The sequence below is a fragment of the Cajanus cajan genome, chromosome 11 (genome assembly GCF_000230855.2).
Source record: "Cajanus cajan strain Asha chromosome 11, NIPB_CcT2T_4, whole genome shotgun sequence".
In the NCBI taxonomy this organism is placed as follows: domain Eukaryota; kingdom Viridiplantae; phylum Streptophyta; class Magnoliopsida; order Fabales; family Fabaceae; genus Cajanus; species Cajanus cajan.
Genome location: NC_138527.1, coordinates 9738988 through 9759172, shown reverse-complemented (window position 1 = coordinate 9759172; position 20185 = coordinate 9738988).

Here is a 20185-nt window from a genome sequence, read left to right as displayed (position 1 = left end):
TTTTTGTGTATGATATTGTCTTTTTTGAGTTTTTCGTTTTACTGCACTAGGTGCTCTAATGGGTGTTACACCATATTGTTCACAAAAAGTTCCTATTTCTTGTCTATTGGTTGTTGCTTCTTTTCTAAGTTTGTTTTGAAGTTTAAAATCATTACAAACTTGAATTCCTGTTCTAATAATAATACTATGAATTTGACCATAAGTAATTGCATTAAAAGGTATTGGATTTCCATATTGTTTTTCTAAATTAATTTTTACTTTTTCAGAAAATAATTTTGGTAATCCTGCTACAAATCTTTCTTTCCAAAATCCTTGATAACCATCTTCTCTAAGAGTAATTTTTGACATAAATGTATCTCTATACCAACGATAATCTGACATTGTTGGGCAATAAAGGTTTGCTAATTGACTAGCAGCTCTATCTTTAAAAATATTGGGATCTCCTATGAAATGTTGAATAATAGTATATATGAGGGTGGCAACTGCATCTTCTTCTTGAGTTTCTGGTTTTATTGCGTTAATTATAGCTTCTTTATCTGCTGGTGACCAGAAATTATCCCACCAACCTTTAAGTTGGCCTGTAAATCCTTGAGTTATAATTAAAGCTGTTGCTTTATCTGAATTACCTCTTCTTTTGAAGGCACTAGCAGCCATTGTCATATTACAAATATAATCTAATAAATTTTGTTCGCTCATACCATCTATATTCCATTCTATTACTTCATTTCCTGAATAACTATTTGAGACATGATCTCCTCTCTCTTCATAAAGGACATCTGCTGGAGAGGGTCTAGGATAATAAGTTTTTGTTTTTGGATAATTTGTTTGATAATTGGATCTTATTTTATTAATGACTAATTCTTCAGTTTCTATTGTATTTATTGAAGGTTTACCAATGGTTAACTTGGATAATAATTGTTGGATTTCTTCTATTTTCTTGTCACTTTCATTTCCTAACTTTAAAGATTCTATATTGGTATTTAATTGATATATTGGTTTTACTAATGGTTTTGGAATACTTGAAACTATACTATTATCACTTGAAGAAGGTACACCTTTTTCTTCTATCCTAGTTAATTGTTTTGATAAAGTTTCTAACATACTATTTGAGAAATTTAATTGATTATGAATTTTTTTAATATCTTTTTTGTTAACATCTTTTTCTGATTCATTAATAGTTTTGTAAGGACTTGCTTCTATTTCTTGTTTTTCTACTTCTATTTTAACCGTAGTCATAGGTGGATATTCAGAGATTATAATGTTATTGTCTATTGTTTTCCATGTTTTACTAGCTTTTGTTATGGGATTTACTATTTTAATATTATTATTTCTAATATGGGTATTTAACCAGTCAAAGAAATAAATATTAATCTCATTTTTTTTCATATAATCATAATATAATTTTCTAAAATTATCTGTCTCTTGTTTAGTAAAGGTTTCAAAATACCATTTTCTTAATTCTTTATTATATTCTGCTAAAAAATCTTGATTGATCCATTCTTTATCAATTGTAAAAGGTTCTTGTCTAGTAATAGTATTTATAATCGAATTAAAATCTGAAGCAGAAGGATTAAAATCATCTTCATCTTTTTTAATATTTTCATAAACAGGTTTTGCTATTTTAGAATTAATATCTAACTTCGTTAAATCTATATTTATAGTGGAGCCATCAACTGAATGTCTCGCATTGTTTCCTTTATAAATCATTTGAGGTAAAGAATTTTTAAAAGATGTTGATCTATTCATTCTTAACCTAATATCTGTTCCGTCTTGAATTATTTCTCTAACATGAGTATTATAAATTTTTGGTTCTTCTATAATATCTTCTAATAACCAATCTTCTGGAATTTTTGAAATAACTTCGGCATGACTCAAACGCCTAGGAACTTGTATTGAAGATTTCCTTAGATTAGCTTCTACTAATATTGTTTCATTTTTTGGTGAAGATCTAAGAGCTTTATAATTATAATCAATTTTAGTAACTTTATAATAAATTCTAAAAATAAGTTGTATTAGACCAGAATCTTCATCTAAGATTTCATCTGGAATTTTAACATATAATTTCAAAGCATTACTAGTTTTATGATTCCTAATATTCATAGAAAAATTTGGATAACAATTAAAGAAAGCAGGGCCATCATGGAGATTACTTTCTAATATAGCAATAATAGAGTCTTGAAATTGTTTCATTCTAATATCTCTTAAAAGTAATAAAATTGGGCTATTAACTCCTAATCGATAATTAGGTTTTGCTGCGACTTGTATTAATCCTAGATGCATATAATTATAACCTTTTTTAATATGTTCATCTAACACGTCTTGTTGAAGTAAATTAATAATTTTATTAGTTTTAGTACCAGGATAACAATATTCAGAAATATGTATTTCATCTTGATTTGTTGAAAAAATATTATGCTGTTTATAAACTTCACATTTTCTTACTATGGGTATTGACCAATTATGTAAAGAGTTTTCTATTTCTGCTATTTGAATTTCTGTTTGAGAATTATCTTGAGAAGTACTAGAGGTGTCTTCAGTTGTTGATGGAGATCTCATAACTATTTGTTTATTCTTGTTTTTGCGTCCTAAACTGCTAACTGTTTCAATAAAGTTTGATAATATTGATGGTTCTTTGATGGTTGTAGAGGTATGGGTGCGGGCTCTATCCATGGTTTACCAATGGCTTTACTACCGGGAACACCTAACACACAGGCTTACCAACGGGTTTACTACCAGGAACACCAAAAGAGTCTACACTTCTACTCTATTCCCCCCAAAGAAGATCAATATGTCAAATTTATTGAGAACAAAGTAACAATTTAAGATGAAAAACTTAAAATAAAACAAATAATTATGAACCCAATATAAACCGAGATCAAGGAAAGGTGGCAGAGCCTCCTAGTTATGATCAATTTATATTGAGGGTACCAGAAGGCTCTGATACCAATTACAGAGTAATAGTATAAATATGCTGAGTTCTATCAGAATACCTAAAAACAATTACAGAAACATAAAATTCTGGAAATTTTGAATGAGTAATATAAATATGTCCATTTTCAAAGAAAATAATCATTTTAAAGAAAACTTACAAAATCAGATGATTGCAAGCGGAAGAGTTTTTGAGAGAAACTTGATATATTATTTTTCTCGATGATCTACAATGAAGGAGTTAGTCTCCTTATATAGAAAACTAGACACACATAATTTACATCTGAGGGTAGTGACTCACTACTCTTATTAGGGGTATTCTAGGAAAGTAGAAAATAAGTACAATTATTACAAAAGTTATTTACACATTCTTCAAAGGATAAGATTCCTCTAAAGTTATTTTTCTTCAGGCGTGATAACCGGGTTCTTGTCATATTGTTGTCTTGTCGAGTCTGAAAAACTTATCCTTTTGTCTTGATTCTTGATATGGTGGCAAAATCTGAGCCAGACATATTTTAATAATAATACATATCTTCATTACAAAAATAAGGATTTGTTGACTCGGATTTTGATGATCCTGTTTCTTCTTGTGCTTCTTCATCTTGGATTGATCGAACTAATTTAAGTCTTTCTTCAAACTCTTCTTGTGAGGTTGCAGATGCTAATTCTGCCATGATTTTTCTCTTGTCAGCTAAAAACTGAGTTTCTTTTGAAATTTGAGTTTTGCTTTCTTGTTTGGGTGCAGTGTTGTTTACCCATTCTTTGATTCTTTGCTTGTTAATGAGGGTCATATCAAATTTATTCCACCATTTAACCTTAATACATCTTGATAAGATCTTCAAGGGAACATTATCATAAGGCTGTCTAAATATGTAATCCCAGGTAACGATCCAAGTGATATTTTGAGAGGCTACGAAAGTAATCATTTTGTAGTTTGGTAGGAAGGTGGTAATTTCTTTAAAATAATCAAAATTTTCTGATACTTCTTTGGGAAATAATTCTCTGATTGGTCCCCATGTGTAGAACCATTGAAGAAACCATTTTGGGAATTTTAATGAGATTCCTCTGCGGAACCAGAAGAACCAGGAATGAGTTTTGGGTTTGAGGAATAACATATATGTCCATGCCATGGTATAATCGTAATAAGTGTAATATTGAGGTTGGAATTGTCTTGAGAAGGGTTTTGGTTGGTAAATGGGTTGACCCCATTCTGCTGGAGTAATGATTTTGAGGATTTTGGCTTTGGAATAGATAATATTATTGTCTTTGTCTTTGGAATGAAATAAATCTATTGATTCTGTATCTACCAGAATGAATTCATAAAAAAGTCTTGGTTTAAGGAAATTTTGATGATGGGTATTTTCTGGAAAAATGGTATTGATTATTTGGTCTTTTGAAAGATTTGCCCATTCTGGTTCAATGGGAATAATGTCTAAGTGGTTGTCTTTGGTAATATAATTGAGTTCATAGGATCTTGAATCAGAAGGAGTAGTTACTGGTTGTGAAATATGAGAAACATTTTTGGATAACTGTTTTGGAGGAGGTATTGAACTTGGTTCTGGGGTATATTGTAATGCTGCTATTGGATCAAATTTATTATGGAACAATAATGGAGAGGAGGAATTAATGGTTTCTAAAAAAGTTGAGGTTTTGGAAGGTAATTTTGTATTGAGAGTCTGTGGTAACTTTCTTGAAGAACTCGGCGAAGCCGATATTGGATTGTCGGATTGCTCCTTTTTAACAGTATTGTTGTTGGGTGCCTGGAAAGGCAGTCCGTATTGATCTTTAGTGCTTTTGCTCATTTGCCTGTAAAAACTCTCTTGTTAAGTAATCTGGTAAAGTGTTTGTCTCTCCTTTGATATGTTCAATCTCAAAATCGAAACATGATAACAATGCTTGCCATCTTGCAAAAATATGTTTAGAAACTAGATTTTTAACATCTTTTTGTAAAATAGAAGGGGCTGCTTTGCAGTCCGTTCTTATTAAAAATCTGTTTGAAAATAAATCATCTTGAAATTTTTGTAAACATAAAACAATGGATAATATTTCTTTTTTGACTGTAGAATATTTTTGTTGAGCTGGGTGCCAGATACCCGAATGATACCTAACAATTTGTTCTTTTGAAGTTGATGAATTTTTTTGCTTTAAAATTCCCCCATATCCTAAGTCTGATGCATCTGTTTCTACTATAAGAAATGCTTCAGGATCTGGGATACCTAAACAGGGTAATTTTTTAACTATTTGTTTGATATTAATAATAATTTGGGTCATCTCTGGACTCCATGGTTTTGGATTTTTTCTAAGTCTTGTGTATAGTGGTGCACAAATAACTCGAATGTTGGGAATAAAGTCAGCTACATAATTAACACATCCTAAAAATCTTTGAAGTTGAGTTTTGTCTTTTATTTCATTTGGAAATTTATCGGCAAACTCTATTGATCTTTGGATTGGTGTAATAGTTCCTTGATAAATTTCATATCCTAAAAATCTAACTTTTGTTTGAAATATTTTACTCTTTGTTGCTGAAACTACTAATCCATTTTCTTTAACAATATTTATAAAAGTATTTAAATGTTCTATATGTTGATTTATATTGTTAGAAAAAATTAATACATCATCTAAATATACAAGAGCAAATTTCATATGAGGATAAAAAATATCATTCATAATATTTTGATATTCTGATGGTGCATTTTTTAATCCGAAGGGAAGAACATTCCACTCATAATGTCCAAAGGGAACATTAAAAGCAGTTTTGTACTTGTCTTCCTCTTTCACCCCAATTTGATAATAACCTGATTTCATATCAAATTTAGAAAATATTGTTGAATGAGTTAATCGTTTAATTAAATCTTGTTTGTTTGGTATGGGGTACCTAATCCATTTTAAAACTTTATTTAAAGGTTTGTAATTAATAACTAAGCGAGGTGCCCCTCGTTCTAATTCGGCTGCATTTAATACATAAAAGGCAGAACAACTCCAAGGAGATTTTGAGGACCTTATTAATCCTTTATTTAAATATTCTTGAATTTCTTTTTTACAATATTCTAAATATTGTGGATTCATTGGGATAGGTCTTGCTTTAGTATTGATATATTTCTCATCAAAATTTTCAATATAAGGTAATGAAACTTCATATTTTTTCCTATGCCAAAAAGCTATTGGATTTGTATCACAAATTTCTTGTTCAATTTTTGAATTTAAATTTTTAATAGTTTCTTGAATATTTTTAGTAAGTAATTGTTCTTCTATTCTTTTATAATGTATTTCTTTTGATAAGTAATTAATGTGTTTTCTTTTATTTTCAATAATACTTTTTTCTTTTAATAAATTTAATTCATAAGTTTTTGGAGGATGTATGAATTCAAATGTAATGGTTCTGTCTAATACCTGAGTTTCTAATCCGGTTGGTGTCACTTTGAATGGATATAATAATGATAGAAAGGGTGTTCCTAATATACATGGAGTGTTTATGTTTTTAACTAATACAAATGATGCTTCATAACATATTTTATTTTTACAAATTCTTGCTGAAGATATTTTATAATTAATCTGTAATCTAGAATTATTAGCACTTAATACTTTTTCTGTTGATTTTTCATAATATTTTGACGGTATTATTCCTTCTTGTAAACAATTAATATCTGCTCCTGAGTCTATTAAAGCTACTAAGTTAAATTCTTCGTTTTTTACTATTAATTTAATATTGCAATACCATTTATGAGTAGTTATTAAATTTAAATAACCAATTTCTTCATTATTAATCTGTGTTGAGCTAGAAGGTTTATTTATGTTATTTTGTTGTTCTCTAAGTTTTTCTTTTCCTTCTAATTCTAATAATCTATATTCTATAGAAATATTATTGTTTCTTAAATTAGTAATTTCTATCTTTAATTGTTTAATTTCTTCTTGTAAATCTTTTATAGTAACAGTCGTAGGTTGTCTAAATCTTGCATATATTTCATTTAAATCTATTTCTTTAACTTCCTGCTCTTTTTCATCTTTTCTTAATAATTCTTCTAATTTATTGATAAATTCTGTTCTAATAGGACCTTGTTCTAATTTGGAAATTAAATCTATTAATTCTTGGGTTTGATCTATTGTAAGCATATTAACTGTCTTACTACAATCTTCACAGGTGCAAAGACCTGGACCTAAGCAACTATCTTCATTTTCATCTTGACTAGAACTAGAACTAGAGTCTCGTTCTATTTGATAAATTATTTCTGTATTACTTTCTTCATCTGAAATTTCTTCTTCTTGTTCTGATTCTGAATTAATCATAATAGTTAATAATGTTTGTTTTAATGACTCATCTATTTCTAAAGCATTAATTTTTTGTTGCATTCTACATTTATTAGCATAATGTCCTGTTTTTCCACATTTCCAACAGGTGATAGTTTTCTTTGAATTTTTTGGCTTTATATTTTTATTTGGTTTTTCTGTATTTTTTGTATAATTTTTCTTGAAAGGTTTCCTATACTGTTTTTTATAAGGTTTTTTATAATATTTTTGTGTATGATATTGTCTTTTTTGAGTTTTTCGTTTTACTGCACTAGGTGCTCTAATGGGTGTTACACCATATTGTTCACAAAAAGTTCCTATTTCTTGTCTATTGGTTGTTGCTTCTTTTCTAAGTTTGTTTTGAAGTTTAAAATCATTACAAACTTGAATTCCTGTTCTAATAATAATACTATGAATTTGACCATAAGTAATTGCATTAAAAGGTATTGGATTTCCATATTGTTTTTCTAAATTAATTTTTACTTTTTCAGAAAATAATTTTGGTAATCCTGCTACAAATCTTTCTTTCCAAAATCCTTGATAACCATCTTCTCTAAGAGTAATTTTTGACATAAATGTATCTCTATACCAACGATAATCTGACATTGTTGGGCAATAAAGGTTTGCTAATTGACTAGCAGCTCTATCTTTAAAAATATTGGGATCTCCTATGAAGTGTTGAATAATAGTATATATGAGGGTGGCAACTGCATCTTCTTCTTGAGTTTCTGGTTTTATTGCGTTAATTATAGCTTCTTTATCTGCTGGTGACCAGAAATTATCCCACCAACCTTTAAGTTGGCCTGTAAATCCTTGAGTTATAATTAAAGCTGTTGCTTTATCTGAATTACCTCTTCTTTTGAAGGCACTAGCAGCCATTGTCATATTACAAATATAATCTAATAAATTTTGTTCGCTCATACCATCTATATTCCATTCTATTACTTCATTTCCTGAATAACTATTTGAGACATGATCTCCTCTCTCTTCATAAAGGACATCTGCTGGAGAGGGTCTAGGATAATAAGTTTTTGTTTTTGGATAATTTGTTTGATAATTGGATCTTATTTTATTAATGACTAATTCTTCAGTTTCTATTGTATTTATTGAAGGTTTACCAATGGTTAACTTGGATAATAATTGTTGGATTTCTTCTATTTTCTTGTCACTTTCATTTCCTAACTTTAAAGATTCTATATTGGTATTTAATTGATATATTGGTTTTACTAATGGTTTTGGAATACTTGAAACTATACTATTATCACTTGAAGAAGGTACATCTTTTTCTTCTATCCTAGTTAATTGTTTTGATAAAGTTTCTAACATACTATTTGAGAAATTTAATTGATTATGAATTTTTTTAATATCTTTTTTGTTAACATCTTTTTCTGATTCATTAATAATTTTGTAAGGACTTGCTTCTATTTCTTGTTTTTCTACTTCTATTTTAACCGTAGTCATAGGTGGATATTCAGAGATTATAATTTTATTGTCTATTGTTTTCCATGTTTTACTAGCTTTTGTTATGGGATTTACTATTTTAATATTATTATTTCTAATATGGGTATTTAACCAGTCAAAGAAATAAATATTAATCTCATTTTTTTTCATATAATCATAATATAATTTTCTAAAATTATCTGTCTCTTGTTTAGTAAAGGTTTCAAAATACCATTTTCTTAATTCTTTATTATATTCTGCTAAAAAATCTTGATTGATCCATTCTTTATCAATTGTAAAAGGTTCTTGTCTAGTAATAGTATTTATAATCGAATTAAAATCTGAAGCAGAAGGATTAAAATCATCTTCATCTTTTTTAATATTTTCATAAACAGGTTTTGCTATTTTAGAATTAATATCTAACTTCGTTAAATCTATATTTATAGTGGAGCCATCAACTGAATGTCTCGCACTGTTTCCTTTATAAATTATTTGAGGTAAAGAATTTTTAAAAGATGTTGATCTATTCATTCTTAACCTAATATCTGTTCCGTCTTGAATTATTTCTCTAACATGAGTATTATAAATTTTTGGTTCTTCTATAATATCTTCTAATAACCAATCTTCTGGAATTTTTGAAATAACTTCGGCATGACTCAAACGCCTAGGAACTTGTATTGAAGATTTCCTTAGATTAGCTTCTACTAATATTGTTTCATTTTTTGGTGAAGATCTAAGAGCTTTATAATTATAATCAATTTTAGTAACTTTATAATAAATTCTAAAAATAAGTTGTATTAGACCAGAATCTTCATCTAAGATTTCATCTGGAATTTTAACATATAATTTCAAAGCATTACTAGTTTTATGATTCCTAATATTCATAGAAAAATTTGGATAACAATTAAAGAAAGCAGGGCCATCATGGAGATTACTTTCTAATATAGCAATAATAGAGTCTTGAAATTGTTTCATTCTAATATCTCTTAAAAGTAATAAAATTGGGCTATTAACTCCTAATCGATAATTAGGTTTTGCTGCGACTTGTATTAATCCTAGATGCATATAATTATAACCTTTTTTAATATGTTCATCTAACACGTCTTGTTGAAGTAAATTAATAATTTTATTAGTTTTAGTACCAGGATAACAATATTCAGAAATATGTATTTCATCTTGATTTGTTGAAAAAATATTATGCTGTTTATAAACTTCACATTTTCTTACTATGGGTATTGACCAATTATGTAAAGAGTTTTCTATTTCTGCTATTTGAATTTCTGTTTGAGAATTATCTTGAGAAGTACTAGAGGTGTCTTCAGTTGTTGATGGAGATCTCATAACTATTTGTTTATTCTTGTTTTTGCGTCCTAAACTGCTAACTGTTTCAATAAAGTTTGATAATATTGATGGTTCTTTGATGGTTGTAGAGGTATGGGTGCGGGCTCTATCCATGGTTTACCAATGGCTTTACTACCGGGAACACCTAACACACAGGCTTACCAACGGGTTTACTACCAGGAACACCAAAAGAGTCTACACTTCTACTCTATTCCCCCCAAAGAAGATCAATATGTCAAATTTATTGAGAACAAAGTAACAATTTAAGATGAAAAACTTAAAATAAAACAAATAATTATGAACCCAATATAAACCGAGATCAAGGAAAGGTGGCAGAGCCTCCTAGTTATGATCAATTTATATTGAGGGTACCAGAAGGCTCTGATACCAATTACAGAGTAATAGTATAAATATGCTGAGTTCTATCAGAATACCTAAAAACAATTACAGAAACATAAAATTCTGGAAATTTTGAATGAGTAATATAAATATGTCCATTTTCAAAGAAAATAATCATTTTAAAGAAAACTTACAAAATCAGATGATTGCAAGCGGAAGAGTTTTTGAGAGAAACTTGATATATTATTTTTCTCGATGATCTACAATGAAGGAGTTAGTCTCCTTATATAGAAAACTAGACACACATAATTTACATCTGAGGGTAGTGACTCACTACTCTTATTAGGGGTATTCTAGGAAAGTAGAAAATAAGTACAATTATTACAAAAGTTATTTACACATTCTTCAAAGGATAAGATTCCTCTAAAGTTATTTTTCTTCAGGCGTGATAACCGGGTTCTTGTCATATTGTTGTCTTGTCGAGTCTGAAAAACTTATCCTTTTGTCTTGATTCTTGATATGGTGGCAAAATCTGAGCCAGACATATTTTAATAATAATACATATCTTCATTACAAAAATAAGGATTTGTTGACTCGGATTTTGATGATCCTGTTTCTTCTTGTGCTTCTTCATCTTGGATTGATCGAACTAATTTAAGTCTTTCTTCAAACTCTTCTTGTGAGGTTGCAGATGCTAATTCTGCCATGATTTTTCTCTTGTCAGCTAAAAACTGAGTTTCTTTTGAAATTTGAGTTTTGCTTTCTTGTTTGGGTGCAGTGTTGTTTACCCATTCTTTGATTCTTTGCTTGTTAATGAGGGTCATATCAAATTTATTCCACCATTTAACCTTAATACATCTTGATAAGATCTTCAAGGGAACATTATCATAAGGCTGTCTAAATATGTAATCCCAGGTAACGATCCAAGTGATATTTTGAGAGGCTACGAAAGTAATCATTTTGTAGTTTGGTAGGAAGGTGGTAATTTCTTTAAAATAATCAAAATTTTCTGATACTTCTTTGGGAAATAATTCTCTGATTGGTCCCCATGTGTAGAACCATTGAAGAAACCATTTTGGGAATTTTAATGAGATTCCTCTGCGGAACCAGAAGAACCAGGAATGAGTTTTGGGTTTGAGGAATAACATATATGTCCATGCCATGGTATAATCGTAATAAGTGTAATATTGAGGTTGGAATTGTCTTGAGAAGGGTTTTGGTTGGTAAATGGGTTGACCCCATTCTGCTGGAGTAATGATTTTGAGGATTTTGGCTTTGGAATAGATAATATTATTGTCTTTGTCTTTGGAATGAAATAAATCTATTGATTCTGTATCTACCAGAATGAATTCATAAAAAAGTCTTGGTTTAAGGAAATTTTGATGATGGGTATTTTCTGGAAAAATGGTATTGATTATTTGGTCTTTTGAAAGATTTGCCCATTCTGGTTCAATGGGAATAATGTCTAAGTGGTTGTCTTTGGTAATATAATTGAGTTCATAGGATCTTGAATCAGAAGGAGTAGTTACTGGTTGTGAAATATGAGAAACATTTTTGGATAACTGTTTTGGAGGAGGTATTGAACTTGGTTCTGGGGTATATTGTAATGCTGCTATTGGATCAAATTTATTATGGAACAATAATGGAGAGGAGGAATTAATGGTTTCTAAAAAAGTTGAGGTTTTGGAAGGTAATTTTGTATTGAGAGTCTGTGGTAACTTTCTTGAAGAACTCGGCGAAGCCGATATTGGATTGTCGGATTGCTCCTTTTTAACAGTATTGTTGTTGGGTGCCTGGAAAGGCAGTCCGTATTGATCTTTAGTGCTTTTGCTCATTTGCCTGTAAAAACTCTCTTGTTAAGTAATCTGGTAAAGTGTTTGTCTCTCCTTTGATATGTTCAATCTCAAAATCGAAACATGATAACAATGCTTGCCATCTTGCAAAAATATGTTTAGAAACTAGATTTTTAACATCTTTTTGTAAAATAGAAGGGGCTGCTTTGCAGTCCGTTCTTATTAAAAATCTGTTTGAAAATAAATCATCTTGAAATTTTTGTAAACATAAAACAATGGATAATATTTCTTTTTTGACTGTAGAATATTTTTGTTGAGCTGGGTACCAGATACCCGAATGATACCTAACAATTTGTTCTTTTGAAGTTGATGAATTTTTTTGCTTTAAAATTCCCCCATATCCTAAGTCTGATGCATCTGTTTCTACTATAAGAAATGCTTCAGGATCTGGGATACCTAAACAGGGTAATTTTTTAACTATTTGTTTGATATTAATAATAATTTGGGTCATCTCTGGACTCCATGGTTTTGGATTTTTTCTAAGTCTTGTGTATAGTGGTGCACAAATAACTCGAATGTTGGGAATAAAGTCAGCTACATAATTAACACATCCTAAAAATCTTTGAAGTTGAGTTTTGTCTTTTATTTCATTTGGAAATTTATCGGCAAACTCTATTGATCTTTGGATTGGTGTAATAGTTCCTTGATAAATTTCATATCCTAATAATATTGAGTTAAAATATTTTAATGTTCCTCATATTTTATTATTAATATCAAACAAATAGTTAAAAAATTACCCTGTTTAGGTATCCCAGATCCTGAAGCATTTCTTATAGTAGAAACAGATGCATCAGACTTAGGATATGGGGGAATTTTAAAGCAACAAAATTCATCAACTTCAAAAGAACAAATTGTTAGGTATCATTCGGGTATCTGGCACCCAGCTCAACAAAAATATTCTACAGTCAAAAAAGAAATATTATCCATTGTTTTATGTTTACAAAAATTTCAAGATGATTTATTTTCAAACAGATTTTTAATAAGAACGGACTGCAAAGCAGCCCCTTCTATTTTACAAAAAGATGTTAAAAATCTAGTTTCTAAACATATTTTTGCAAGATGGCAAGCATTGTTATCATGTTTCGATTTTGAGATTGAACATATCAAAGGAGAGACAAACACTTTACCAGATTACTTAACAAGAGAGTTTTTACAGGCAAATGAGCAAAAGCACTAAAGATCAATACGGACTGCCTTTCCAGGCACCCAACAACAATACTGTTAAAAAGGAGCAATCCGACAATCCAATATCGGCTTCGCCGAGTTCTTCAAGAAAGTTACCACAGACTCTCAATACAAAATTACCTTCCAAAACCTCAACTTTTTTAGAAACCATTAATTCCTCCTCTCCATTATTGTTCCATAATAAATTTGATCCAATAGCAGCATTACAATATACCCCAGAACCAAGTTCAATACCTCCTCCAAAACAGTTATCCAAAAATGTTTCTCATATTTCACAACCAGTAACTACTCCTTCTGATTCAAGATCCTATGAACTCAATTATATTACCAAAGACAACCACTTAGACATTATTCCCATTGAACCAGAATGGGCAAATCTTTCAAAAGACCAAATAATCAATACCATTTTTCCAGAAAATACCCATCATCAAAATTTCCTTAAACCAAGACTTTTTTATGAATTCATTCTGGTAGATACAGAATCAATAGATTTATTTCATTCCAAAGACAAAGACAATAATATTATCTATTCCAAAGCCAAAATCCTCAAAATCATTACTCCAGCAGAATGAGGTCAACCCATTTACCAACCAAAACCCTTCTCAAGACAATTCCAACCTCAATATTACACTTATTACGATTATACCATGGCATGGACATATATGTTATTCCTCAAACCCAAAACTCATTCCTGGTTCTTCTGGTTCCGCAGAGGAATCTCATTAAAATTCCCAAAATGGTTTCTTCAATGGTTCTACACATGGGGACCAATCAGAGAATTATTTCCCAAAGAAGTATCAGAAAATTTTGATTATTTTAAAGAAATTACCACCTTCCTACCAAACTACAAAATGATTACTTTCGTAGCCTCTCAAAATATCACTTGGATCGTTACCTGGGATTACATATTTAGACAGCCTTATGATAATGATAATAATAATAATAGTAATAATAATAATAATAATAATAATAATAATCATAATAATAATAATAATAATCATAATAATAATAATAATAATAATAATCATAATAATAATAATAATAATAATAATAATCATAATAATAATAATAATAATCATAGTAATAATAATCATAATAGTAATAATAATAATAATAATAATAATAATAATAATAATAATAATAATAATAATAATAATCATAATAATAATAATAATAATCATAATAATAATAATAATAATAATAATAATAATAATAATATTAATCATAATAATAATAATCATAATAATAATAATAATAATCATAATAATAATAATCATAATAATAATAATAATAATAGTAATAATAATAATAATAATAATAATAGTAATAATAATAGTAATAATAATAATAATCATAATAATAATAATAGTAATAATAATAATAATAATAATAATAGTAATAATAATAATAATAATAATAATAATAATAGTAATAATAATAATAATAATAATAATAATGATAATAATAATAATAATGATAATAATAATAATAATAATAATAATAATAATCATCATAATAATAATAGTAATAATAATCATAATAGTAATAATAATAATAATAATAATCATAATAATAATAATAATCATAATAATAATAATAATAATAATAATAATCATAATAATCATAATAATAATCATAATAATAATAATAATAATAATAATCATAATAATAATAATAATAATCATAATAATAATAATAATAATAATAATAATAATCATAATAATAATAATAGTAATAATAATCATAATAGTAATAATAATAATCATAATAATAATAATAATAATCATAATAATCATAATAATAATAATAATAATAATAATAATAATAATAATAATAATAATAATAATCCAAACAAAAATAACACATAAAGTCTCAAGCTTCATCATCAACACTAACCTCCTAATGATTGTCACTTGCAACTAGTGTTCATCCAAACAGAAAGCAAAACAACCGAAAGAGAAAAGAGCAAAATTAGCAATCACAACATAAGCATATAATATATAGGTATAGACAAATTACAAAAAATGTAAGAACGTATCTATACATTTATACATATTATAAAGGTGATATTGGGACATGTAACCGCTTTTGGTCTCCACTTTTTAGTGAACCATTATACCCGTAAAATATAAATAAACAAAAAAAAAAAATATATATATATATATATATATATATATATATATTCTTTTAATAACTACATGCAACCTTTTAATATGTTTGTCTATATATAATTATTAGAAACATGAAATGTCTCGACCCCCTAGTCTATTAATAATATAAAAGGAAAAAGTTCTACAACTTCTTCCTTCCCTCCAAATCTCCTTCTACATTATATATATATATATATATATATATATATATATATATATATATATATATATATATATATATATTATAAAATAAAATGATATTACAAATAATTAAAAACAAACAAATATATCAAAATAAATAATACCACAATAATCGATAGAAACGTTATAAATTCTACCTTTATAATTAATAAAAAAAAATTTATAATGTAAATGATAAATTGGAAAAATAAATGAATAAAAATAACTATAGATTTTATGCCAATAAATAAAAAAAATTGTTTTTTTTCTATAACATTCCACACAAAAAATTAAATTAAATAATCAAAATCTATAACATTAATCAAATTAATTTCTTAAAATGTATTTGTTAAATCAAATTGTTCTCCTAAAGTATATTCTTAAAAAATATTTAAAAAATTCATGTTGAATATTTTATATTGATTAAAAAATAAAACTGATTTAAAAATTTTACAAAAAATACAAAATATTAATTTAAAATATATTTTCTTGTATATAAAGTGAAAAAAAAAATCTGCTAAACTTTTCCACCAAAATATTCAATATATTATATAAAATTAAAATTATTATTATATAATAATAACACATTAATATAAGAAACGATAACGACATCATACAATATTCGGTATGAAAAAATTATAATTAATTATCTATTTTTTATACCGAAGCCATAATATCACTAATAATTATAAATATATTATTACTAATAATTTATAACTATTTGTTATTAATAATTAAAGCAAACAAATATATCAAAAAAAATTATGGAAACTCAAATAACAAATTCAAAATTTAAAGTTATATATTTTATGAAAATAAAAAAATATAGTTAGTACAAATAATGTTAAGGTATTAAATTGTTAATATCTATATATTTTTAATATTTTAATAATTAAAAAAAATAAATATATTTTTAATATTTAGTTTTTATTTTTAATTAATTTACCCATAACTTCATAATCAATTATAAAAAGTAAAATAAAAAGCAATACAAAAATCTGTAATTGATTTTTGTTTTGGTAAATACCAAAGTCATAATATCACTAATAATTATATATAGAAGAGTTTCTTATCATATGTGTGGAAGTTACATATCATGATTTATATACAATAATATTAAATTTTTTAGTAAAGAATTCACATTAATATAAGTAATTTAATTTTGATCAAAATACAAAATACTAATTTGAAAAATACAACTAATTTAAAAATTTTAAAAAAATATAAAATATTAATTTAAAACGTATTTCTTCCTAATTTATGTAAAAAAAATATAAATATATTAAACATTAATTTTGTTAAATATTACAATTTTAAAGTAATTATAATAAAAAATATCTCGTAATTTGTAAGGACCCAACAGATCACTACACTAACTACTGTACAACTACTGCGTAGTAGAAGGTTAAACTACATACATCAGAATTAAAGTTTATATTACAACTAGTAACTGGTATCCAATATATACAATATATATATATATATATATATATATAATACAATACTGATAGCAAAAAAATCTAACTGTCAATCAACGTTTATACAAAATCTGACTACTCAAGAGTAGCCTACTGTAACAGCCCAATTTTCACCAGGCTTAGAGCCCAATTAATGTGATTTAGTAGCCCGAAAAGGGCCGTTCCAAAACTGGAACGGGCCGTTCCAAATTACCAAATAGACCTACTTTGGGTAGCCCAGAACGGGCCGTTTCGGATTTGGAACGGGTCGTTCCAAACCATTAAATTTGCCTACGATTCTTAGTTGAGAACGGGCCGTTCCAGAGGTGAGAACGAGCCGTTCCAAAATATGACCGTTGTGATTATTAAATGCACCCCAGAACTGAGAACGGGCCGTTCTGGATGTGATTTTTAGTCACGATCTAAGGGTCCAGAATGGGACGTTTCGGATTTTGAACGGGCCGTTCCGACGAAGCCTGATGCCTATAAATTAATCTCTCTGCCACTCCCATAAAGCACATCTCTTATTTTCTGATTTCTTTTCTTCTGTTCTCTCTTCTTTCCCTCTACTTTCTGCTTTAGACCGAGGAGAACCCAGCGAGGGAGACCAACCAGATCTTGTGTCGGTTCAGCTTCTACATATCAAGGTACAGGGAAAAAGGGGACTATTTATATGCAGAGTTACATGAGAGAATTGAGTAGAGGAAGAACCCTTAGGATTATGAGTAATTTTATAATTATTTCTATTTGGAGAATTATTGATCTTATGTAATTCTGTATGTATTTAGGACTATGAATATATGATTAATTTGTAAAAATGATGCTTTGGGAGAGAGAACGAAATTATAGAAAAGTGTCTGTAAGTTAGATTTTGGAAAAATTGGACTAGTTCTGTTTGAGGAATTAATAATACCATTAGATTTTGTATGTGTTGAGGATTAGAACTATATATTTAATTTGTAAGAATGATGATCTGGGAGAGAGAACGAAATTGTAGAAAAATGTTTGTGAGTTAGGTTTTGAAACAATTGGGAGTTTTACTGTTTATGTTAAAATTGTATTAAATTGATAAATCAATTGATTATTATATTGATTTATGAATGTTATTGTTATGTTACTTGATAAAAATTGGTGATTTAGATGTGAATTGCTTGAGGTGTATGAAACCCATTATTTTGGACTTATCTGATGTGTGTATGGAATTGAACTATGAGATGTTGTGTGGAATGTGAATGAGATGTGATTGTGGTTCTTCACACCTATGACCACGGGTGAGCACGGCCCAGGATTGCTACATGGGTATCGTGACCTTCGTTAACATGTCAGGGGTGAGCACGACCTTGAGTTAGGGGTAACGTGACCTTGGCACAGTGTTATATCAGGGGTGAGCACAGCCCGAGATTGTTACATGGGTATCGTGACCTTGGTTAACATGTCAGGGGTGAGCACAACCCTGGGTTAGGGGTAACGTGACCTTGGCACAGTGTTATATCAGGGGTGAGCACGACCTTGGATTGTTACGTGGGTATCGTGACCTTGAATAACATGTCGGGGGTGAGCACGACCCTTGGCTAGATATGCTACAGGGGAATCGTGACCTTGGCACAGTGTTATATCAGGGGTGAGCACTGCCTTGGATTGTTATGTGGGTAGCGTGACCTTGGCATAGTGTGAAGTGCAAGATTTGTGATAATTGGTGTGATTGAGAATTATGACGTGATGACGATGCATGATTGATTGAAATACGATATGTTAAAATATTTATGAATATTAAGTTATAATGAGTTATGATTATGTTGTATTTTTCCTTGTGTGCTTTTCATATAAATGTTTTCTTTTCTTATCGTACAAATTGTGGATATTTTAGGTGAGGAAGATCCGGCTACGAGTGACATCTAGAATGCCAACAGTTGAATTGTGGGTATGCTCTGATATTGTGACATCGGGGCAGAGGATCTTTAGAACATAGATTTTATATGGATTTGGAATTGTAAATATGATTTTGAAAACAATTTGTAAACTCTCAAGTTTTATTTTCAATTATTATGTTGGTTATTGATAAATGAATATGAAGGTTTTATGTGAACCCTTTTACCAATCTTAAAAGTTGTGTCAGACATACCTTTTAAGATCGGTCATAAAATAACCGATCTTAAAAGTGTTCATATTATTTACAAAATTGCCACCGCGTCACTTTTCAGATCGGTTACCTTGTAACCAATCTTAAAACTCCAATTTTAAATCCAATTTTTGCACTAGTGTCAACAACTCACAACATATTCATCACGTCAACATACATACATTTACATCATCTAATGTGTCATCACACATATCAACTATGGAGATCTCCAATATCTTAGGTTGGGAAGTTTAAGTGGTCTGACCCTATCAAATCACAATGATTGGTATAATACCATAATTGCCAAAAACAATGGCTAGCATAAGACTAGAAACAACTAGCATAAAATTAGTGTGCAACACTAAGCCACCTATGGGATTAGCCCACCGACTATCTTCCAAATACAACAACCCTTTGATTCTAGGTTAGACTCGGTACTTTACTCGGTTGGTTACTTTATATATGTGTGTCTTGACCTTTCCCACACACAGATACCACAAAGAACCTAGAGTAGGCAACTGAAAAAGAACTTGCCCATTCAGAGGCCAACTTACTTGCTAAAGGATTCAACCGAACTCTCGAAGCATCGCAACATATATTTTCATAACGGGATATTAAGTTCGAAAATATTTTTAACTTCACTCTAGTTTCTATATATCGCAACTAAGAAATATATCTAACCCACATATCTATAGCTTATCAACTTAACAACTTATTCATCTTTCAACATTCAACTTATCAACTTTAACAACATGCTACATTCAACTTTCAATTTCACAACATGTCAACTTAAACAATGTAAACAACTTAAATCTTTACAACATCCACATCTTAAGCAAACAACATCATAATTCAACTTAAGCAATTAGAACGAGTTACAACTTTACAACACATTCAACTAACCACACA